Here is a 22,071-nt window from a genome sequence, read left to right on the forward strand (position 1 = left end):
TTATTTAAACATCATTCTTTCTGTCCTTCCATCTTCTGATATTTGAAGTGCTGTCAGCTAAAATAGAGATATAAGATTTGATACCCAAGGGAAAGAAATAGGATCAATGGTAAAAATTTACCATGAGGCACATTGGTTGATACAACAGCAAAAACGTTTAATTGGATTCAGAAAGTCCTGGGTTCAAATCTTCCCTTGGATACTTACTAGATGAACTATCCTGGGCAAGTCATTTAACCTCTTTGCCCATTTATAAAATGAGAAGGTCAAATCTTATTAACAACTGTTGTTGGTTAATCATTTTTGAGTCATTTCTGACTCTTCATGACTCCTTTTGGGGTTTTCTTGACAAAGATTTGGAGTGGCCTGCCATTTCTTCTCAAGCTCATTTTATAGATGACTTGCCCAAGATTCACTCTGCTAGTAAGTATCTAAGGCCATATTTGAACTCAGGAAGATGATTCTATCAACTGGGCCACCCAGCTGCCCTACAACTACAAACAATTGGAACTGCACTAAAATGGAATGAGCTGCCTCATATGACAATGAGTTCACTTTCACAAGAGGAATTCAAGCAAAGGCTTAATAATATTTTTTGAGGTATTCTGGAAGGGAGGAATCTGTGCCTTAAGCATGACATATTTAGTGATCGCTAAAAGTTTTTTAAAGTCTAAGATGCCATGATTCCACAAAACTAAAACTCAAAGGGATTGCCCACAGTCACCCAGCTAATAACTAGGAAAGCCACGTCTCCTAGGACTCCTTGCCAAGTGCACATTCTATTCTACCAGACTTCTGCATCACAGCTTCAGGACCACTGTTCAGATGACATCATTGTCTATTTATGGACCCACAGTCAGAACAGTTATTAAAAGCCGAACTATCTCATGTAATATAAAATATCCCCCAAAGTCTTCTTTAATTACAAGTGACTCTGGACACATTGTTTATCACTTGTGGCATCTGACCACATCATTTGAGAGGATGTAACACAATCAATAAAAAACAATTTGTCAAATACATGAGATGAAGCTCATTTATAATTAATTATAAAAACCATCTAGTTACATGGGTGTGGGTAAGAATACTGAAACGTTCTGATGCTGAAAACTCTCTTTAAAACAGAAACGTTCATTTCCAAACCAACATATGAACCATTGGCCAACTGTCCCACCAGCCTGCCAAGGGGAAAGAATCTCATCCAAAGGAGGTCTGTAATGCCCACTTTTCTCTATAGATTTGACCCTTCAAGAATTAATTAGGAAAGAAAATAAGACATTCCTGTTTCTAGCCAATAATCCACATCTTACTCAGAGAACCAAGAGGACATCCTGTGTTGGACAAGATATATATATGGTGGTTTAACAGAAAGAAACATGTATCTCACAGAATCAGAGTACATAAATGGGTTGTGATCTGTACCAGTAGACAGAGTACCTATATTTAAGACAGAGATCCACTTCAGCACATTTTTAAGGGCACTGGAGAAAGTCTGCACTGAGAAAGTCTCAAGCTAAGGAGATAAATAGTTTCTGGATTTAAGGAAAAAAGAGAGATGGGAATTAGACTTTGAAGGATGAGCAGGACGGAGACAGTAGTTCATGAGGTAATAGCCAAATTGCACAGAAGTTAAGACAGACTCAGGTAAAATGGGATCCCACCAACACATACAGAAGTGACAACAAAATAAGCTAGCACATCAAGGAAGATGTTTGAATTTGACATTTTTTTTTATTCTGATCTTAAATATATCCCCCCAAATGATCATTTCCATGTACAAAGCAGGATGGAAGAAGAAACTGCCCTGATTACATGTTCTTCCAAATTTCCTTCTGTACTCTTCTATGAATTTTTAAAATTCTTCAACAATCCTCTTCGCTTTCTTTTTTCATGCCAGTCCCCCAGGCCAGCCTCTTGCTGCTTGTAGGAGACCCTTCTTCCCTGCAGGAGATCAGAAAACTGCCCTTCCATAGCCTGATGGTTTCCTGGCCTAGCCTCTTCCTGCCAGTAGGGGATCAGAGAGACATCACTGGGTTCATGTCAGTCCCCTAAGCTGAACCCTTCCTGATTGCAAGGTGCCCTTCTTGCCTGCAGGGACTGGAAAGTTCCATCACATGAAAGTCTCCTGACCTGGTGTTTTCCTGCTTTCAGGGGACCTTTCCTGCCTACAGGGGACACAAGTAGGTGGCACAGTGGATAGAGTACTGGACTACTGAAGTTAGGAAAAGACCTCGGTTAAAATCTTGCCTCAGATACTAACTTTGTGATCTTGGGCAAGTCATTTAACTTCTGTTTGCCTCAGTTTCCTCAATTGTAAAATGAAGATAAAAATAGTACTTACCTCCCTGGGTTGTTGTGAGGATCAAATGAGATAATGCTTGTAAAGTCTTTAGCACAGTGCCTAGGGGCTATGTAAATGCTAGATATTTACTATTATTGCTGTTTCTTCCTGCTCAGTTTTTTTTCCTGACTTGAATACAGGAATAAGATAAAAACACTACCCATAATCTGTCCCTATTGTTCCCCTCCCTTGAGCTGCCTAATACTGTGAGAGTAAACCACTCTAAAGGCCAACCCTTAATGTTGATGTTAATAACTGATGTTAATATCATTCCTAAACTCATTTCTCAATGATCAATAAATTCCCACTTTCTCCATCCTAACGATCTGAACCCCTGGCTGTCATTAGGCAAATCCTGTCTTCCATCCTCCACCATTCACTAGCTTATTCTCTTTCCCCTTAACCCAACCCTTCCATTACCCCACCCAGCTCCTCCCCTGCCCCAGCCTAATGTCATTCTCAAAATCAACCCACCCCTTCCATTATATTATGCTCCATGGAATATATGCTCTTTATGTAACAAATTTATTTTCATCTTAAACCTTTTCCCGCTCCCCCTTGATGACACAGACTCTCTGGCCGCCCTTTCCATCACTAGTTGCACTTTCACTCATTCCTCTCCTCTCCCCGTACTGGTTGAAGAGGGAGAGGTAAGAGCATTTCCTGTTCCTCCCTGTCATTTCTCACTTCCAGGCTCTATTACCATCACTCTTTTCCTTTGAGGTTCACTCAATCTTCATATCTACAACCCAAACAAAATTGTGGTACCTGTTGTCTACCTACCTCCAAGACACTCCCCTTCCTTCTTCTACGAATTCACTGCCAGGCTCATTGCCTTTCCCTCTCCTCCCTAATTACTGCTTTCTGACAAGAGGCCTTCAGCGCACATACTGATTCTTCTGCAAGCACCTTTACTTCTAAGTTCCTCTCCTTGCTTACTTCCCATGATCTATTCCTTCACCCCACGACAAACACACTCTTGATCTTGCCATAACTCATAAATGTTCCACTTTCAAATTAAAGAATTCTGAAATTCCCTTATCTAATCACAAATTGTTGCCCTCCCTTTGCTTTGTAGTACAAAAATCTATTCACCCTCCTCATGATGTCCAGTCCTTCATCCCTTTAGTTCTTTCTCCCGGGCTGTTAGATCTGTATTGTTGTACTTTCTTCCTTTGTCCATCTTGACTGGTTGGGGAGCTGATACAACTCTATAGCCTCCTCTTGAATCCCTTGCTCCCTTATCCTATAGCCAATTTTGCTCTGCCATGCCTCAGCTCTCTATTACTGACATCTACTGCTTTCATTTCTACTTATGAGCTGCCAAAAAAAAAAAAAGAAAGCTAGAGAAAATTGCAAAACTACACTGACTGGCTTTACTCCAAATTTATGTTATATAATCTCAAATAGGCCCTCACTGCAGCAAGACAATTATTTTATGTCTTCCTAATTGATTTAATATCTCACTCACCACAGCAGCTTGTCCAAACATTTTCATCCCTCTTCAAAATCACAGCACTCCCCCTCTTCTATCCTCTCAGGTGATGACCCTGATTCATATTTCACTGAAAAAAAAATTTAGATTATTCAACAAGAGCTTCTTCTTCTACCCTCCTCCTCAACTCACACCATCCAGATGCCTTCTGCCACTATCTCTACTACCACCTCTATCTCACATAATAAGGTATGGCTTCTTTTTGCCAAGGCAAACCCTTCTACCTGGACAAGTGATCTCATTTCATCCTGTCTTTTCCAGTAGACTGTCCCCTCTGTCATCCCCACTTTCTTATTTATCCCCAATCTGTCTTTGTCTACAGGCTGCTTCTCTACAGAACTCTGATTGGTTAATAATTAATGAGAGAATGAATACATAATGAGAGGTAGACCTGGTTCTAATAAGGTACTGGGGGGACTTGATTATGTCACTCTTTCTCCCAGACCACCTCCACCCTTGGGCAATCTAGACAAAGGATTTCACACACATACACACACACACACACACACACACACACACACACACACATATACAGACACGCATGCACCTGAATAAAGCACAATGGGCTTCTCCACTCCGGTGGGGACTGGGAAAGACTGAGGAAAAAATTAATCTAATCTCACTACCATCAACGTCTTTCACCTGCTGGCTGAATAACCTAAAAGGGGCTGATTTCTGAACGAAGAAATAGAAAGGGGGAAAACCCACGTCCTAATTCAATAATTGGTTATTTACATGAGAGAAATAATCATTTCTCTTGCATATATTAGAAAGGACAATGATAAGACTAAGAGAATCCACAAGAGGGCAATTAGGATGGTGAGGGGGCTTGGATTCAGGCCATATGAGGTTGATTTGAAGGAACTGGGTATGTTTTCACTTATAAAAGACAAAACCCAGGAGACACATGATGGCTGCCTTCAAGCATTTGGTGAGCTGTCTTGCGGAAGAGTAATTAGATTTGTTCTCTTTGGCCCAAGAAAGCAGAACCAGGAGCAGAGAGTGAAAGCTGCAAAGAAGAAAATGTATCCTTCCAAACAATTCCAGCTATTCAAAAGTAGAATGGGCTGTCTCTAGAAACGGTAGGTATTCCATTACTGGAGGTCTTCAAGCAGAGGCAGTATGACCAGATTCCTTTTGGACATAGGTTAGATAAGATGATCACCAAGACCTCTTTCAATTCTTCTATGAAGATGGAGGAAGTGTGGCTAGAGATATTTATGTAAAAAAAAAAAAACCTGAGGATTTTAATGGATTATAAACTCACTGAATTAAGATGGCAACCAAAATAGCTAATGCTAACCTTGGCTACATGGAGCCAGGCTACAGGCTAACCTAGGCTACACGGAGAAGTATAGTATCTAGAATGATGGAGGTAATAGTTCTTCTCCACTCAAAACTCACTTGGAGTACTGCTTTCAGATCTAGACACATCATTTTAGAAAGAATATAAACAAGATAGATATCCAGAAGAGAGCAACCAGTATGACAAGATGAACTGATGGAACTAGGGATGTTCAGAGTAAAGAAGAAATTATTTGGAAGTAGGGTAGGAGGATGGGGGACGAAAAACATCTGTCTTCAAGTATTTAAAGGACAATCACATGGAAAAGCCTTGTTCTTCTTAGACTTGTTGGCCACAGATGAGAGAACTAGGAAAAGCATGGAATTTGAAGAGAAATAGACTTAAGACTCAAAGTAAGGAAAATCTTTATATCAATTAATCAAAAAACTGCCTCAGGAAGTAATGGGTTCTAGTCATTGGAGGGGGAAAGATTATTCAAGTAAAGACTAAATTTTTTTGAGTATGACATGAGATTCTTGTTACAGTGTGGGCTATAGAAGATGTCCTCTAAGGTCCCTTCCAGCAAAGGTAGACTGTGATTCTGTGAAGCTAAATCCCTTAAAAGATGGGAAGCAATGGCCTCTAAGGCACAGGTCAGATTTAAAGAGATAGGACACCCCTTCCTATAAGACTGGAAAGAAGGAAACAATGAGAGAGGAGGAATAGGAAGAGGAAAGAGAGAGGGGAGTGGGGGTGGGGGTACACTTATGGATCAGTCCATTTTGTCTGTTTTCTTTCTTCCTGCTCCTAGATCACAAGAGATTGCAAGAGGAAAACCAGACCATGAAGGCTCTACATACAAATTCATTCTATCCAACTTCAATAATGCCCTCTAACAAACTTCAATCTATGCCTTAAAATTCATCCCTTTCCAGCTTCTAAGGGAATTTGGCTTCACAGAATCACAGACTACCTGAGCTAGAAGGGATCTCAAAGGATATCTCATACAAGAAAAAAAGAGAGAGACAGAGACAGAAAAGGTGGGAATATTGAAGTGGAGATAAGGGAAAATGAAGGACCTCAGGCTACTTGCTCTTGATTTTCTCAGTAAAAAAGAAGGTGAGATTATATATTAAGAGTGACAGCCAGGAGGTCAATGGATTTTGGGCTTACAGAGAACAGAGAATGCTTTTAATAGATATGGAATAAGACATAAGCAAACAATTGAGGATTACTGGACAGGAGAAAAAGCCTAGTTGCAGCTGGATAGAATGAATTTGTATGTGGTTCTGGGCTTTCCTGTGGTAGCCTCCTGTGATCTAGGAGCAGGAAATGAGAAAAGACAAGGTAGAGTGACCCATGATCATGGATTAGGGTATTAGTGATACACAGTAGATACAATCCTGGCAAGCTCACCTCATAGACCAAATCTATAATCCTTTCTTCAACAGAACCAAAGATTCCTTACTAGCTTTGCCCACCTCTTACCCATCCTCCACCTTAGAGATACCTCTATCCTGGGGCACTTCTGATTAGGGAGTCCCTAGCCCAATCCTCCATCAATGAGAATCTCCAGTCATGCTCACCTCACTCTCATCTCAACTCATTGTCTGGATTCCCCCACTTTTCCTGTAATAACTGGCCCCAACTGTATCTTCTCCTTCCCTTCCTTTCCTTTGCATGTTATCTTTCACTATTCGAATATAAGCCCCTAGAGGGTAGGAACTTTCTTGTCTGCTTGTATTTGTATCCCCAGCCTTGGCAGATAGTTTGTTTTTGTTATTGTTGTCATTGTCGACAACAGCTAACATTTATATGATGTTTTAAGGTTTGTAAATACAAATATTGTATTATTTAATCCTCACAACAACTGTGAGAGATAGGTGCTGTGTATAAGAAACTGAAGCAAACAGAGGGACTTTCCTAGAATCACATAGCTAGTAAGTGACTGAGGCTAAATTTGAACTCACATCTTCCTGACTTCAGGTCCAGCACTCTATCCACTGTACTACCTAATAAATACATTATCTATGTATCTAAGATCATGGCTTTTTACAAGAGAATAAAGTACGGAATCTCCCTCATATCTACTCCAAATGATAGTGACCAGAAGGACGGTTCACTCCATTTCTCTATTTATATGTTATTAAGAGAGTTCCCTTTTTTACTATCATTACCATATTATCAAATATCTAATCTCATCCCTTCATGAAACTTTCAATTGAAAATACAACCCAACGCTTTTCTATTCAAGTTCAGAAGACAGAAAAGCTAGAAGAAAAAAAAACTAGCTGATTTTTCAAAAAGTTAGTCTAGCTTAGCTATCTTTTATTGTCAGATACGAAACACTAGTTTTATCACCTCTCAGTAACTTTTTTCCTCACTACAGTAAGAAGCTATGAATCAAGTCTCTATTATGACCAACTTTTCAGAATACTTTGAGAATGATTTGTTCAACAAGGGGAAACAAAGCACATCAGCTTTTTTTTTTTAATGTAATCTTACACTTAAAATAGAAATATTCTCTGGTGTCCATGAGGAAGGAAATAAACAAGCATTTATTAAGCACCTACTATGTGCCAGATGCTGTGAGAAGCACTTTGCAAATATGCTCATTTGATCCCCACCTGAGAGGTAGGTGCTATTATTATACCCATTTTACAGTTCAGGAAACTAAGGCAGACAAAGGTTAAGTGACTTGCTCAGGGCATACAGCTAGTAAGTGTCTGAGGTCAAATTTGAATTCAAGTGTTCCTCACTCCAGACCCATCACGCTATATGATACTGCCCTCTGGGTTACTTCACTACCTCTAGAAGTAGGAAAAAACTTTCCTCCTTGGTCATTCCTATTAAAAAAATAATAACGTTTCTGAGACTCCTAGAGTCAGAGGGTTATACTGTGACCAACATCTGAACAGGTGAATAACACAAAGTTAGTTCTAGTTACATTAATTCATTAAACATTTAAATGTTCCTGTTATAAGTAAGGCTAGGAGCTGGGGAAATCTAGGAGTGAGGTAGTAATGGTGATTACGCAGCTATGCAGACAAATTTCTTTGATTTGTTCTGGCTTCCAGCTTCAAGAGAGAAGACACTGGGCAAGGCCACTCTCTTCAGGTAGCTGAAAGGAGACAAGAGTCTGGGAAGAAACTAACACTTAGAACTTTAATCATGTCCTTATTCCCAGCTTTGTTACACTAGAGACTTTGGGGAATTTTCCCCTTTGGATGAGATCTGGGACTTTATCTCTTGTTTGAACTGAGTTAGCTCACTCCCAAAGGGAGAGCTCCTTGACTCTGTATAGTGTGGTATATATCCTGCGTATATTTTCTCTGATTTGTGTTTTGCTATTTACTTGGACAAATGGGTTTCTTTGCTAGATATATATATTTTGACACACACGGATACATATGTATACACACATATATATTAAGAGAAGTTATTAGAAGATCAAATGAGGGAGGGATTCCCCTTAGTTGAGAGAATCAATAAAAAACATTCTTCTTTGAAGAATGGGTGAGGTATCTATAGGTCTTACGCATAAGGAACAGTGTAAACAAAGGCAACAAGTGACCGTTTTCAAATAGTGTTCAGGAGATGGAGAATATTCTGGTTTGGTAAGACAGTGAGGTATTTGACAGGGAACAGAGGTAGAAAGGGTAGATAGGGAGAATGAAGCCAGATTGTGGAGGACCTTGAATACCAACACATACGGTTTATAAGATCATAGACTTAGAGCATGAAGAGACCTCAGAAGCCATCTGGTTAAAGATGAAAAGACTGAGGCCCAAGGACTTGAACAGGGTTTGCACAGGTAATAAGCAATGGCAGGCAGTGGGGAAGCCAGCAATGTTTCTGGGCAGAGGACTGACATGATGAGGCTTGTTCAGTGGGAACATGGATGTGGTAGCCAGGTGTGAAATTATTTGGAAGGAGGAGACTTGAACCCGGAAGACTTGAGTACATAAGAAAATGAGCTATGACACACTAGGTCAGGCCTATGGCCTACCCAGCCCAATGCTGACGCTAAGGTTAACCTCTAGCAAATAAAATTCTCAACTTGTCAAGGCCAATGTATTTAGTGCAAGCTTTCCTGACATGCCCAACTGCCAGGGAGGGAATTTCTAATAATCACTGCAAACTTCAAAAGTCATGGACCAGAAACTTTCTAAAAATAAGGAACAATGATGAATTTAAGCTTAATAGTTGTTTCCCCTGACACCAAAATATAACAGTGAAGGACTTCTTTATCTCAAAGCAAACCAAATAAACATAGGCCCATCTATAAATGTCTATATTCCTAGCTCCTGCAAAACTAGCTAAAACTCAGACAAAGTCATGTGAAAGTGACTTTCTCATCAAAAGTTCTGATAAGGGCAGTTTCCAAAGCTCTGGAGGACTCAAACAATGTACAGAAACTGAATCCCTTATCTTAGCCAGTCACCTTACTGGGAATGAGATGTCCTTATGTGACTACCAGTTAAGAAGCATACCTTCTGCAGTTCATCATCTGCTGCTACATAGAGTGGTAGAAAGAGTAATGATTGGGATCACAAGACCTGGGTTCAAATCCTACAGATTCAGAGACTTACACACAATCTGTATAATCCTGAACAAGTCACTTAACCTTGATGGCCCCAACTAAGGTGACAACATTGAGCTAAATGATAACAAAAATCCCTTTCAACTCTATATCCTATGATATAATACTAGGAAAAGGCATACAGTACCCTTCAAGAACTTAGCAAAATTAGTCAGTCAACAAATATGTATTAAATAGATATTATGTACCTGACATTAGCAGCACTCCAATTAGTTACCTAAGGATTGGCTGAGTACTCAGGTGATTTTCCCCATGTAACTGGATGTCCCAAATATATAACATACTATAAAACTATAATTTTGAGTGGCTTAGGGAGGTTATCAAGTACAATAGTATTATGATTAAGACCTTATTTCAGGATCACATAACTTTAGGTCATCTAATCCAAAGCATACTTTAAAAGGAAGACCCTCTGAACATCCCAGGTAAGCCCTAAGATCACAAGACCATAGATTTATGTTTGGAGGAAACTTCAGAGCCTATCTAATCCAAACCCTCATTTTACAGAAGAATTGAGCCTGAGGATCAAAGAGCTCAAGAGATTTGTCTAAGGTCATACAGGCAACTAGCCCTCACTTGAAGACCTCCAGTGAAGGGAAAGCTATTAACCCCCAAACTCTAATTGTCATGAATTTTTTCCTCACATCAAGTCTAATTTTGTCTCTGTAACTTGTATCCATTACTCCTTATTCTGCCCTTTGAGTCACTTGGTCTTTCTCACCATAATCCTCCTCAGTTCCAGGCTTCAGAGAAGGCATCAGTCACTTCATGCCAACTCCCTGATCTTGGTTCTACGTTTATGAGCAAAGTTGGCTGGCTTGCCTAATAGGCCCACCGGGCTTCTCTTCTGCCAGGTAGCCAACAAAGTGCAGCAAATAACAGTTGTGGATTTCCCAGTTCCCACAATGTGATTTCATCCTTCTGCTCTCCAAATGCTTTTCCTGAAACAATTAGATCTCCTCATTTATTCATCAATAGTATTCATCGATAGTTAAAATTTTGTTCTAGATGTAAGTGGAAAACACCAACAAATAAACAAGGAACATTTGAAAAGTAGATCAAAGCAATTTAATGAAAAGAGGCACATTCCTTCTCCTTTCTTTAGCAAGGGGTACTCCTTGTACTTGATTAGATGTGGCCTTAGGTAGTCACAATGGACAAAATGAGGTTAGAAACCCAAGTGTCCTCCAAGACATCCTAGCTAGCACCAGAGTCCTAAGAAAAACATAATCCTGGGTGTTTTCAACATTAACAACCTGGAATTATCATAAAGAACCATAGCAACAACAGGCAATTAATTCCCAATTATTCCTATTACCATAGAAACTGGACCAAAATACCAGAAATTACCTATAATTTCTCACTCTCAACATTCAAACCTGCTCTGTAATTTCCATGATAATTACCTACTGGTAATACTGTAAAGTTCTCCATTAAAACTTGAGTGAACTTTGTCATAGCAAGACAAAAACATAATTTGAAAAAGCCCTCTGAATACCTCTCTATCTGCTTGTACTGCCCTAGCTTGCTCTTGAAAACCCCATCCAGGGGAATTAAATGCCTTCATTGTGCTAAAGATTACGTTGAGGAAAAGAAAGGTAGTGATTGCAACATGCACCCAAAAGGAGCTAAGCCTGTGGCCTCTGAAGACAAATCTTGCATTGTTTACAAAACGAGGTTCAGCAGAACTGTCTGCACACAGGGCTGCTGTAGTTCTCAGTTCAAGGGCACAATTATCCCATAACACAGTGATCCATCAGGCCTTAATAATTTGACACTGGCTTATAGAACTGAAGAAAGTATACCCCTCAGGATTTGTCCTTTCCTCAAGCCCCATCATTCTTTACCTCAAGGGTTTGCAGTTTTCCCAGCTTCTGCTACAGGAAGGATTATGGATTGTTCTTCCTTTGGTGAAAACATTCATCAGCACTCCCTCAGCTCTCTATCTCAAATCAAGAAAAGGAGTATTTTCCTTCCTGAAATGGGCAAGACTAGGTGGGCCCAGAAATGCTGGGTAAAGGCCAGGGAATCGAGAATCTGGGCTGTCATCACCATTGCTACCACAAGCTTTCTCAAAGTGCATTCCTTAAACACCCATCTAGGCTAAGGAAGTGCAGAAACTGGGTGTGGAATCCCACTGGGGAGAAATATCCTTAAAGGGAGGCTCTTGGCAGGCAGATACGGATGCGCATCATCTGTCTTGTGTTGTACTCTTGTGTGCAACTTTGTACTCTTTTGGCATGTTTTTTCAGAATCTGCTAGAATGTAAGCAGAATTTTGTCCTAGGAAGTCCTTAATCAAGGTTTCATAGGGGAATCTAATATTAGGCATGGATACATGATACAGCTAGGTCCCAATGAATCCCATGAAGTAGTTGTATTATTTGAATTCATACTATTTAAAATTATAATTTATGTAAAATGTGGTCATTGGTTCCACCACAATGGAAATATGTAGTGCAAATTCAAATAATGCAACTTTTTTATGGGATTTATTATTCATACTAATAAGGACCTAGCTGTATTGAATAAGACTAGGATATCTTCTAAAAGCACACAGAATGAATACATCAATGTAGTGAGACTCTAGACTCCGTCTCCTAACCCCCATGCACACCAGCAAGTCAGGTTCCCAGAGAAAGGTTCACTAGGTTCCCCCCATCAGGGTTCTAGAAGTACCCTTGAGGGGATGTTATTGCTAACACCACTGACTCAAGCTCCCATTCTAATGTATTCTATCTAATATCAATCATCATTATTGACCCAATATGATTGACTCAGAAGCAATCATGGTTAAATGACTTGCCCAGGGTCACATAGCTAATAAGTGCCTGAGGCCAGATTTGAACTCAAGTCGTCCTGACTCCAGAGCCAGTGCTCTATCCACTATGCCATCCAGCTGCCCTGGTAAAAATAGCTTTTGAAAAGGATATTTACTGAGAAGACACATCAAGATCAAAAGTATCAATATTCTCCTCCCACCCACCAATACCTACAGACTCACTATTCCCTTTATCACCTTGGTCCCTAGGAAAGTAGGCTTAAATGTAAGTAATTTATACAATGCATTTGCCCCACCAAGTTCACATCTGAAATTTAGTAGCCCATGAACAAGTCCTTTCCTCTAGGGTCTGGCCTCTCTTGGCAGGGTCATTCCACTGCTGGGCTTGGTCCTCGTCACTCCTTGGGTTTGTGCTGTAAGACAAACTGACCTGGATTCTGGTAGCTCATTCTCCTGAACTTTCAGAGCTAAGAAGACCCTAACCTTAATTGCCAAAGCTAATGGCCTTTCTCTGGAGCTCATTCTTCTTCACCTCATTACAGTCTCTGACATTGCTGATCACCTATTCTTGATACTCTCTACTGCTCTCTCCTGATTCTCCTCCCACTTATCTGACCATTCCTCAGTCTCCTTTGCCAAATCATTATGCAAGTTCCACCCAGTATCATGAGTGTCTCCCATTCTCTTCTTTCTCTATACTAAGTTGCTTGGTGATGTCATCAGCTCCTACAGATTCAATGTACATTTCCAAGAAGATGATTCCCAGATGTCCTTATCCTTATTATTTAATGATTTTTAAATTATAACCACTCTTCTGACTTCCAATCTTGCATCTTCAACTGTCTTTTGTATATTTTGAACTGGATATCCCATAGATATTTTAAACTCGCCATGTCCAAAACTCAACTCATTATCTTTTCCCCAAAAACATCTCCTATTTTTTACCTTCCCTATTACTGTCAAGGGGGACAAGCATCTTCCTAATTATGCTGGCTTGCCATCTAGGTGTCATCTTTGATTCCTCACTCTATCTCATCCCCTTTATCCAATAAGTTGCAAGTTCTATCATTTTTACCTTTATAACATCTTGTGTACACAGCTCCTTCTCTCCTCAGACATTACCACCACCTTGGTGCAGGCCCTCATGCATGGACTATTGCAATAGCCTTCTGGTTGGCCTCCTTGCCTCAAGTCTCTCCCCACTCTAGTCCATCCTCCACTTAGCTATCAAATTATTCTTCCTAAAGCACAGATCTGGTCATGTCACTCCCCCACCTATTCAATAAACTCCAGTGGCTCCCTATTAGCTTTAGAGTTAAATAGAAAATTCTCTGTTTAACTTTTAAAGCCTCTCATAACCTAACCACTTCCTACTTTTCCAGAGTTCTTACACCTTACTTCCCATCATATACTCTGTGATTCAGAGAAACTGCCCTCCTTGCTGTTCCTTGAACTCAGTGCTCCATCTTCCAAACCTGTACATTTTTACTGTCTGTCTCCCATGCCTGGAATTCTCTCCCTACTCACCTTTACCTCCTGGCTTCCTTCAAGTCTCAGAAAACTTACCTTCTACAGAGTCCTTCTCTGTCCCCCTTAATGAAAATGGCCTTCCCTCTGTGATTATCTTCAATTTACTCTGAATATTCTTATTTGTATTTGTAGATAGTTGTTTTTATGTTGTGTCTCCCATTAAGATTCAGGCTCTTTAAGGGCAGAGGCTGTTTTGCTCTTTCTTTGTATTTCTAGACCTTGTGCCTGGCACAAGAGAACTTAATAATGTTTGTTGACTGACTGACTTCACCCAAGAGCAAAAAATAATAGATACCACAGACACAGAAGCAACAGAAGGATCATGAACTCATGGCCATGGGTGGTCTACATGGGGAAATAAAGTCCCAAGGACTCTCCCCACCCAGACATTTACAGCAGCCCTTTCCTCTTCATTCAAACACACTCAGGCAGAAAAGAGAAAATGTCTTGGCCAGTTAGTGTATTTTGAATACATTCTCCATTCTGGTTCAGTGGTCAATTGAAAGGCACCTCTTCTGCATGTGGAAGCAGGCTGGAAAAATACCTTCCATGTTCTGAAGTCCACATGAGGATTGCATCAGCCAAATATACTGGGTGTGCTCATAAAGACTGGCCTCACTGGGCTGTCTCAGGCCCCTGTTACATCTATAACATTGTCATAACAAATAAAATAGAAAATCGCCATGTAAAAGTCAAGTATTTGGTGAATTGATACCATATTTAACTGAAGTTAGTTAAATAATGTATTTAGAACTGTACTCTTTTGTTTATAATACTATTAAAAGGAAATGGAGGGTCAAGGAAGCCTGTCATGGCTACTAAAAAGTAGAAGTTTTGCAAGTGAGTATTTTTTCTTCTAAGGCAATCAAAGTTGGATGATTAGTTGAATTTATTCTGCTTTTCAGATCTTTGGATCCTGGAAATGGAAAGATGGAAATATTCAGGGCATGGAGGTAAGTGCTATACCATGAGTGAGCGCAGAGCTTTCAGATAACTCAGACTATCCATCTTCCCAAGGGTGGTTGTGTTCTGAAGTGTGGCATGAAAATTACTGATGTACAGAGGTCATTTGGTACTTGAGGCAGCAAAGTTATTTATTCAAGGACTTCAGAAAAATAAATCGGTATCCACAAAATTGTTTTTACCAAGTGAGTTCTGCTAAAAGGCAGTTTTCTTTCTGTGGTATAGACTGAGAAGCTAAGGCTCAGGATAATATTAACTGTATCAAGAGAGAAACAAAAACACTCTCCCATTTCGAATAGAAGGACTTTCTAAAAGTTCCACAACCAGACCCACTACCAAGAAAATCACCCAGGCTTACCTTCCCAGACTCACACTGGTCCTATCCTTTGTCCCTAGCTCTTTCTTTCTATCCTTAGATCACACACCCCAAAATGTTGTAGTGGGGGCCTGGGAGGGAGGTAGACACCAAGCATCTGACTGTTCCGCTCACGCCCAGGAAGCAAGCTTTCTCTCCCCTTATGACCCTGAACGGGGCTTTCTCCATGGGAGGGTTGCTGCTATCTACTCTATACCTGCAGGGATGGAGAATTGGTCTCATTTGCTGGAGTTTTATATAAAAGCTGAGGTGTCAAACGATGCACTGGAAAGCACAACATTTTTATGAATAAGAATTTGCTAATTTGGAGTCACTGGGAATGAAAAGCAATCTACTGTGCCTATTGATGCCTGCAGTATAACAGCTGGACTCCTGGGAAGCGAAATGAAAAACAACTTGAAACTCTGTCATTTGGCCACAAAGACAACTGCTCTCCAGCTTCGCTGGTCTCACTGGTATTCTTTTTTTCTCCAGTTAGTTTCTTGCCCATATAGATGCTTATAAATTAAAAACAGACAATTCACTGGACTATGTAGATACTCCCTTCCAAAGGCAAAAGGAGGACACATGTTTTGCATTCGGCTGTGAGCAAAGAGAGCAGCACTTACTTCTAGTGAACAGCTCAAAAGAATAATGTCTAGTCATCCTTCCCTCATCATCCATCATCTAGATGTCTTCATAATCAACAATGATTTTGTACACAGTCTCCTCAGGGTCAGGATTGGCTTTTCTAGCTGTTTCTATCCTTTAGGAGTGACATGAAAGGGAACATGTCAAGGAAGCTTTGTGGTGGGAGTGGAGAACTAGAGACTGGTGCCATAACAGGAACAATAACTGTGACCTTGTGCACGTCTTCTTAGCATCTCTGGGTCTGCATTTCCTCCACTTTGAAATAAGAGGGATTGCACTAGAGAGATGAAGGGTTTTTTTCCATGCTTTTTAAAAAGATTCTGTATTTCAATATAATTGGTTTCCTTATCCTACATATTTAATGTATTTAAAAACATGATTCAGAGAAAGAAATAATAGATAACACAGAGACAGAAGCAAGCAAAGGGTCATAAGGCTTCACAAGAGTGCCAAAGGAGTCAATGACAAAGAAAAAGTTAAGATCCCCTGCTCTGAATAGTAATAGTAATGATAACTAGTGTGTATTAATAGCTGAGATTGCTAGGTGCCACAGTGAGCAAGAGAACTGGACTTGGAATCAGAAAGACAAGAGTTCAAATCCCACCTAAGACACCTACAAGCAACATGACCCCAGGCGAGTCATGCAACCTCTCTCAACCACGGTTTCTTTATCTGTAAAATGAGGATAATGATAATACTTGCCTCCTAATGTTGTTGTAAGAATCCAATGAAATAACATGTGTATAGGGACCTGCAAACCTTCAAGTGGTATGTAAATCTTAGCTTATATTATTATTAATATATTATCAATAACACATTAATATAATAATATTAAAATATTATTCATAATAATTATTCTTTTTTTAAGGTTGGCAAAGCACATGGCACACATTCTCGTTCAATCCTTACAACAGCCTTGTGAGGTTGATGCTCTCATTTTTCCCATTTTATAGATAAGGAAACCAAGGCTGAGAGAGGTGATGTGACTTGCCTCACACCACTACTAAAAGTAGTTAAAGCAGGACTCAAACTCAGGTCTTTCTGACTCCAAGCTCAGCATTTTAACCCATGTTCTGTACCACCTAGTTGCCTGAAGATGATTTCTCAGGTCTGGGTGATTCCTCAATATCCCTTCTATGTTCTGTAATCCCTTCTATAATCCAATATTCTGTGATTGTGCAAGATTTTCTTATGAAAGCATAGACCCCCAAAGAACACAACATGACATGAGAACATGAAGCCGGGCAGTTCTCAGACAAGATTTCTGCTGACATTGCAGTGGAAACACTCAAAAGTTGATTCACATATCTCAAAGTGTTATCAGTTTGGCTGGTATACTCATTATACTGATTTTGCATTAGCCATTCTTCAAGAATCAAGGCCAGAAAAAAAAAAAAGAAAGGAGTAGGATAAAGTAGAGAGAGCACTGGGTGAGGAATCAAGCCACCTAGAATCCAGTGCCAACTCTGCCCCTAATTAGTTTTGTGACCTTGTTCAAGTCACAGGGCCCCTTTCATTTATTAAATTAATGAGCATTTATCAGCTAGGCACCTACTATGTGTCAGAATATTAAAAGAGGCAAAAGATAGCCCCTGCCTTCAAAGAACTCTCGGTCAATAGCAGAGACAACAAGCAAAGAAATAAGCTCTATTCAGAAAAAACAGGAAATCATTAAGTGAGGGAAGGCACTAGAATTAAGAGAAGCTGGGAAAGGTTTCCTGTAGAAGATGGATTTTAGTTGGAACTTAAAGGAATCCAGAAGGTCAGGAGGTGGAGACGAGAAGGGAAGAACATTCTGGGATGGGGGACAGCCAGTGAAAATGCCCCTTTTTCTCACTTTTGAAATGAAAGGGTTGACCTAACTAATATTTTAGGTCTCTTCCAGCTGTAAAATTCCTTGATCCTAAACCCTCATTTCATAGAAAGTATCCCATATAATACTAGACAGGCTTTGGTAGTTTTAAATCATAGGGGATGAATATGGCTTGCACTTGTATGCCCTTCTCATGCCAAAACCACATGACATCAACAGAAAGAGCGTAGACTTAGAACCACGAAGACCTGTGTTCCAATGCTACTTCTGATACTAGCTACTGACCCTTGGCAAATAGTAATCTCTTTACGGGTTAATTTCTTCACTTTTAAAATGGGAATGAGTCCTATGATCTTGAATATGGCCATTTTAAAGGAATGAAACAAACATTTATTAAGTGCCTACTGTGTGCCTGGCACTATGCTAAGCATTTCACAAGTATTCTTTAGTTGAATGCTCACAAAAACTATCTGAGGCAAGTGTTTTTATTCTCCTCATTTTATAGTTGAGGAAACTGAGGTAGACAGCAATTAAGTGACTTGCCCAAGGGTCACAGAGCAAGTGTCTGGGGTCAATTTTAAACTCAGGTCTTTCTGACTTCAGGCATTGACAAATGGAACCTAGAAGCCTATTTACATATAAGCTGCCCTTTCATCTCCCTGTCCCCCCTGCCCCCCACCATAATAATGTAATTCTTTAAGGTCAAGAACTGTTTTCCTTTTTAATTTGTATCCCTAACTGCGTGGAAGAAGGCAAATAATAATTGTTTAATAAATGCTTGTTGATTGACAGATTACTAGAACCTACCCCACAAGGTTATTTCCAGATTCAAATGAGTTAATAAATCTAGAACTCTTTGTTAACTTTAAAGTGCTATAGATATGTCAGTTGTCGTTAAAATTTCCATTTTCAGCGGTTGATGTTAAGGAGGAAGTAAAAATGTGTCATTAAGTACAATTACTCTCAGCTCCTCACTTCTCCTCTCAAAACTATGGAAAAGAAGGGTGTCCACTCTCCTCTCCTTGGGTTCCATCCCAGGCAGTTGCCCATAAGGGACCATCAAATATAAACATTGCTGGGATGCTTCTTGTACTGACTTACTGTGAATCTGGATGACTAAAGCATTTTAAAGTTGTTTCATCCCGATAATTATTAGAGGTATTGCCATTCATAATTATTAATCTTTATAGGAATTCCCATAAAAAATTATTTGGTAGTCTATTCAAAAGGCCTTGCTATTAAATAGTCCCAGAAAATAGATCTGTGATTAAATAGCCCCAAAGGCTAATAATTATTCTTTCTAGCATAGACTGAAGTCATACTAATGGGAAATGTATACTCCCCTCCCCCTCCATGGTATTAATATCCTGGGAGTGAATAAAGGACATCAATCCCTTCAGGTGCCTTCTTCCATAGCTGGCACTTTTCCTGCTTTTGAATGAATTTTGTACTTAATCAGGCAAAGGACAGCCTGCATTAGCCAGAGACAGGCAGAATGTGTTCAGGTGCTGTGAAAGAATCCCAATATAGCTCCCTAAAGCACTTCTGACCTCATCTTTAACTTCAAGGTTATGCCAAAACAAAGTTGTTTTGGAAGCCAAGGTGATAGATTGTGGCAAACGGCCCAGTAGGTTTGTGATATCACCATCAGCCCAACCTCAGACCAACCTAAAGGAACATGGGATTGGGGCCGGCTGTGTCCAAAGTACTAAGCTTAATCACAAGGAAAAACAACCAACAGAGGACAGAAGTTTTATTTGCAAAACCCTAGGAGGGGCATCACCAACCTAAAATTTATATGGGCAAATAAAAGGCTCCCCTTGGTTGACAAGCAGCAGAACATAATGAAAAAGGAGACCAGCCTGGGCTGCAGATGATCAGAGTTCCAAACTCAGTTCTGCAGTGTCTCCTCTGAAGTCACTTATACCTTGCTGTACTTCAATATTTTCATTTGTAAAATGGAGTTCATCGAATCATAGATTTGAAATCAGAAAGGACCTTGGAGACAATGTCCTAACCTTTTCCCCTTCCCTTCCTTCTCCCCTTTGTTATAAAGGATGAAAATAGCTATAGAAAAGAGAAAAATACTTTGGGGGGGAGGTGATATAAAAGCAAAAGATTTCAGTAAAAATTTTAGAAAATAAAAAGGGAAATTATGAAATACTATGTAAATGTCAAGTGACACATTTTCTTTTTGTCCCTTTAAAAAATATATATGCTTCTGGGTGATCCTAAGACCCAAACCATGTAACTCCTTATTCAAATCAGGTGGTACCTAGGATTACAAATGAATGTGTTTGAAGGGAAAGAGAGGCTGGGAAATGCTCCATCAGCTGGCAAGAGAAAAGGTCTTTGCAGCCCTCCTTCTAGAGGTATATAGTCAGCAGTTCCTGAAAACCTCTGCCCTAAGGGACTTGAGACTGGAAAAGACCAACTTAAGGACTTTGGACAGTTATGTCCCATGAGCCAAAGGGGAAAAAAAATGTAGTCAGAAATTCACAATAGTCAAACACTCGAATAAGTCTGCGTAAGCAATAAGAGGACGCTGATAGGGTTTTAACATCACTGGAGTTTCCAAGGTAAAAGAAAAAGGTCAAGAAATGGAGGTGGATTGTGGATTTAAAATTAACCTGTTTGTGAATGTACTATGTTCAGGGTGGGAATCTAAAAAAGCAAACAAAGATTAATTGATCCCCTCCTCCTTGAGAAACAGGACTCTGGCATTCCAGAAGTGAAATTGATTGGTGGAGAATACAAACTGCTGGCTAATTAAACAAGGAGGCCAATCAATACAGAGGATCTGGATTAGAAAGCAACGGACCAGCTAAAGGAGGAAGTGAAAGAAGGGCTTTGAGCTAAGGGAAAGACAACCAGCCTTTGCACTGAGGTATTCAGAAGCCCAGCTCTGCGGATCCCAGCTTTCTCTGCACTTTCTCCCATCTGAAAACCCATCTCTGATTTCAGTATCAACCCAGGCAAAAATGGGAACTCCAGCTAAGAGCACTTCTCTTTGTAGCAAATGACAGGATGTAAAGGGCCCAATTTGTGATTACATGGTTCACTTAGGCAACAGCAATTAAGCCCTGTGTTAAGTTGATGCAGCTAAATAAAAATTACAATCAAGTTACTCATTAGCTACCTTGCACCTGCAGCCAGGATGGCTACTAGGGAGTCAGATGCGCAACCAAGCTGGAAGGATTTTGCTTGTTCTCTCTGGTTATTTTTAAAACAGGAGGGGCTGTCACGAAAGTGAATAAAGCACTTATAACTGGAGAGATCCAGAGATTACTCACAACTAATCAGATTACTCCGACCCACCAATTAATTATTTGCCAAAACAATCAGGTCTTAATCAGCTAAGCCCAAACTATTTTTCCCCCTGGAAATGACTGAGCCTAGGTCTTTAACATTAACACTGGCACAGTCAGAAAGAGGTGGGCATGATCAGAAGTTGGAAAGTAAAGGAGGGACCGTAGGGAGGCAAGGGGTTCTATAGGAACAGATTTCCTTTTTTCAAGGTATTTCAGTTCAATTCAGTGAACATTTCTTAAGTGTCTGCTAGTGCTGGGATACAAAAAGAGGCAAAAGACAGTTCTGGTCCTCAAGGAGTTTACAGTCTAATGGGGGAGAGAATATGAAAACAAATTGTTGTTGTCGTGTTTGTCCTTCGTTCTAGAAGAGGACCATGACATCAAGATGATGACTTTGATTTGAGTGAGGGAGGACTGTGCAAGGTCACCAACCTCACTTTCTTCTCCTGAGCCATCTGGGTCCAGTGGTCTGATATTTATCAGTACGGGTGGAGATGGCCAGGATACAATGTGAGACCCAAACCCTTTCAGGCTAAGGGCTTATCACATTCTCACTTTGAGTGAGATACAAATATATGCAAAGCAAGCTATAGACAGGACAAATAGGAAATAATTAACAGAGGGAAGGCAAAGGAATTAAGAAGGTTTGGGGAAGTTTTCCTGTAGGAAATGGGATTTTTGTAAAGGAGGTCAATAAGTGGAAATGAGGATGGAGATTGTTCCAGGGGTGGGAGATATCTAGATGCCCAGAGCAGAAAGATGAAGTGTGCTGTTTCTGAAACAATCAGGAGGTCAGTGTCACTGAACTGAAAAATACATGTCAGGGAGTAAGGTATAAAAAGACTGAAAAGGAAGGAGGGAAAGTTATGAAGAACTTGCAATAACAAACACAGCCTTTTGTATTTGTTCCTGGAGGCAAAAGGAAGCCACCCAAGTTTGCTGA

The 22,071-nt window shown here is 40.0% G+C and overlaps 1 protein-coding gene across 10 annotated transcripts in view; it reads right to left on the reverse strand.

Annotated features, from left to right (window-relative positions):
• The window catches only part of LOC140501668 (F-actin-capping protein subunit beta-like), a 137,740-nt gene that overhangs the window by 78,217 nt on the left and 37,452 nt on the right, over positions 1 to 22,071 (reverse strand). For 5 of the 10 annotated variants that reach the window (XR_011966307.1, XR_011966306.1, XR_011966308.1 and 2 more), the window contains exons 1-2: positions 4,061 to 4,152; positions 3,813 to 3,906 (exon numbers count right to left, since the gene is read on the reverse strand). The gene's annotated coding sequence lies outside the window, so the exon portion shown is untranslated. Of the gene's footprint in view, positions 1 to 1,420; positions 1,942 to 2,341; positions 2,409 to 3,812; positions 3,907 to 4,060; positions 4,153 to 11,571; positions 11,957 to 22,071 lie in introns of those variants that run through there. The other 5 variants (XR_011966311.1, XR_011966310.1, XR_011966309.1 and 2 more) reach the window with 4 other exon arrangements.

The sequence above is a fragment of the Notamacropus eugenii genome, chromosome 4 (assembly GCF_028372415.1).
Source record: "Notamacropus eugenii isolate mMacEug1 chromosome 4, mMacEug1.pri_v2, whole genome shotgun sequence".
NCBI lineage: Eukaryota > Metazoa > Chordata > Mammalia > Diprotodontia > Macropodidae > Notamacropus > Notamacropus eugenii.